At 33.4% G+C, this 2601-nt stretch overlaps 1 long non-coding RNA gene across 3 annotated transcripts; it reads left to right on the top strand.

The window, feature by feature from the left end:
- Positions 1–228: 228 nt before the first annotated feature.
- On the top strand, positions 229–2601 carry LOC109591020 (uncharacterized). Of its 3 annotated transcripts, XR_002189617.1 has the most exons (7): positions 229–283; positions 378–479; positions 558–717; positions 785–985; positions 1568–2039; positions 2099–2518; positions 2569–2601. It is a non-coding gene; the product is annotated as an uncharacterized LOC109591020 (long non-coding RNA). The 3 variants fall into 3 exon arrangements; XR_002189616.1 differs by having other exon boundaries at positions 1568–2518; XR_002189618.1 differs by having other exon boundaries at positions 520–717; positions 1568–2518.

The raw sequence follows: 2601 nt of genomic DNA, 5'->3' as shown, positions 1-2601 counted from the left end.
ATCAAAAGCTTCAATCTTGTACTATAAATGTATTAGTAAATATTTTTTATTAGCACATACCCAAGGCTATAGCTCATGGTTTTTCCCAAAATCACTCCAAATTTTTTAATAAAATTTTGTGGCACATATTGATGTCCTTATGCTATGTAGCAAGTTTGAATTGATTCCGACGTCAACTTTTTAAGTTATGGTCATTTTAAACATTCATGATTTATTGTTTAGTTTTCTTTTTTTTAGAAACTGAATCACTGGCTTTAGAATGATACTCAAGAAACATGACAAAGTCAGTATTTACACATATTAAACTACATGTACACTATACACGTAAATGTAATGTACATGTGCTATTTATTTATTTATGCTATTTATTTATTTAGCTTGCAAGTTCGGATTGTGGCAACAAGTTTTATAAAGAAAATGTCGAGATATTGTATTTTTATGAACTAAAAGAGATCAACACTCTTATTCAAAGAATTAAAGTAATAAAACAACAATTGTTTTAATTTTCTGATATTTTAGATTTTTATCCATTTTCCCATCTCTCCCTCTCTTTACAGGAAATTATGATAAATTAGCTGGAGAACAGTAACCATGGTCGGGCCATAGCTAAGCTTCGTGTCCCCCCACTGGGTGGAGTCTCTTCACCGTGGACTATACTGGCCAATGGGTGGCTGATGGGAGCAATTTTTATAATGACAATAGTGGCTGTTATAGCATGTAAGAGTAAAAAAAATGCATTTACATGTATTATTTTATTATTATTATTATTATTACATATACACAGGTGTATATCAGATCCATAGTCCCTTACCATGGTCCCCTAACACTGGTACCAGTTGCTGGGTCTTTGGTCGGGTTTCATTCTTTCAGTTTCGCTCTTTCTTTTGCAGTTAATACTTTCTTCTGACGGTACTTTGGCATCAATAACATCGTAATTTTTGAGTTTCATCCGAGAAATCATCTCAACTTTTAAAAATTGTTCGCAGTAAGGAAAACATGCACATAGATCAAATTAATCCAAATTTAGCAAGTTTTGAACTTCATTCATTTATCCCTTAATAATATTTATTCTAGTGTTCCTTTACAAATTTACTAGCTGAAACTAGTATATTGAAACTCAATATTTTTTAACAGGTGGTATTGTTTATGGGCATTTTTTCGAGTTCCAGATTATTATTATTTTTATTTGCCAATCTGGCTACACGTACACATACATATACCTTATTACATTGGTCCTGTCTCTATGCGGGTTGTCTGGCTAATCCTCTTCTGATTACCGGTACCATTTTTATACTGAAAGTCACACTGGTGGCTTTTTAAGGAAATTATAAGTGGATGTGGTCAGTAGGTGTGCAAATTCGTAAAAAATCCAATTTTAATTGGAATCAGCTCAAACTTTCTACACAGCATTAGAAAATGTACAATGAATCAGGAAAAAGTAGAAATTAAGAATTTTCATCTACTGATTTTTGGTGAAATTTGATCTTTGACTGCAACTTTAAAAATTTATAAAAATTCAATTTTGGGAAATTTCTTACCCAACATTCATCCACTCTGTTTCCTTTAGGTAAGGAGTCTATTCCTGTATTATGATGTCTCATTTCCTGATTTCTGGATACTCAGTTATCTTGCTATTGTGTTACTTGACATGCGATACTTTATCTGTTATCCTGTGTATGGCCAGAATGCTAGCTACCAGTGGTAAACCATACAGTTAATTGGGCGAAGCCCTTACTTACAAGAACTTGAACGTATGTCTGGGCGTGACTGGGAGGTGCGGTCTGGAGGCGGAGCCCCTCAATGTTTTACATTCTTTCTAGTATATCTTATTATGATAATACATTAGGATACAGTACTTGCATGTAACAAATATTATGACTGACTAACTAGCTATCAATTTATCCATGTAGTCAAAATTGATTCCACGCAAGTTTTTACCTTATAACAATGCATGCATATATGTATACTAGTATTCAATTTTTTTTGTTTCTGTTTCTCATATAGATGTATGTATTCCTCCATATAGAATCATTAGTTAAGTACGTTATCATAATTATACTAAACTGTGAGATCATTTGTTGCTATGCTTCCTGCATAGACATTATGGTAGCACTAGGGAGGCTTTCCCTCATCTAATGCTGGAATACAATCAACTTCTTAGTAGCAGCTGCTCTGAAAAGTTACATAAAGAGAGAGAGTGGGGCAATATGTTTTAGTTCTACTACTTCCTTTTTAGAGCATAAATTTCATTGTTTTTGTGGCTCTGTGAACATAAATAATGAAAGTTTTGCTTGCAAACTATGTCAATTTGTACATAACTGTGTGCATGTACAATGTACATTTACATGTATCTCATTAAGGATGCTCCTATCCAATCTGGTTTCCATTACTTCTTTCTAGCCTGTTGATTATCTCTGCACTCATTAGATGCTACACTTATGCTTGGGACATCAAAATAGACTGGGTTCTATTTGAAGGTGGCTACTTCACTAGAAGAGAGAGAATATATCCTTATAAGGTATGGCGTTTGGTTATTGGGCATGGCTAGTGTTACCATTTTGATTATAGGTGTCGTACATTTTAGTGATGATAGAGTACCTG

The sequence above is a fragment of the Amphimedon queenslandica genome, unplaced genomic scaffold (genome assembly GCF_000090795.2).
Source record: "Amphimedon queenslandica unplaced genomic scaffold, v1.1 AMPQUscaffold_9123_Cont18931, whole genome shotgun sequence".
NCBI lineage: Eukaryota > Metazoa > Porifera > Demospongiae > Haplosclerida > Niphatidae > Amphimedon > Amphimedon queenslandica.
Note: the sequence above shows the minus strand (reverse complement) of the source record. Positions and strands in the feature narration are given on the sequence as shown.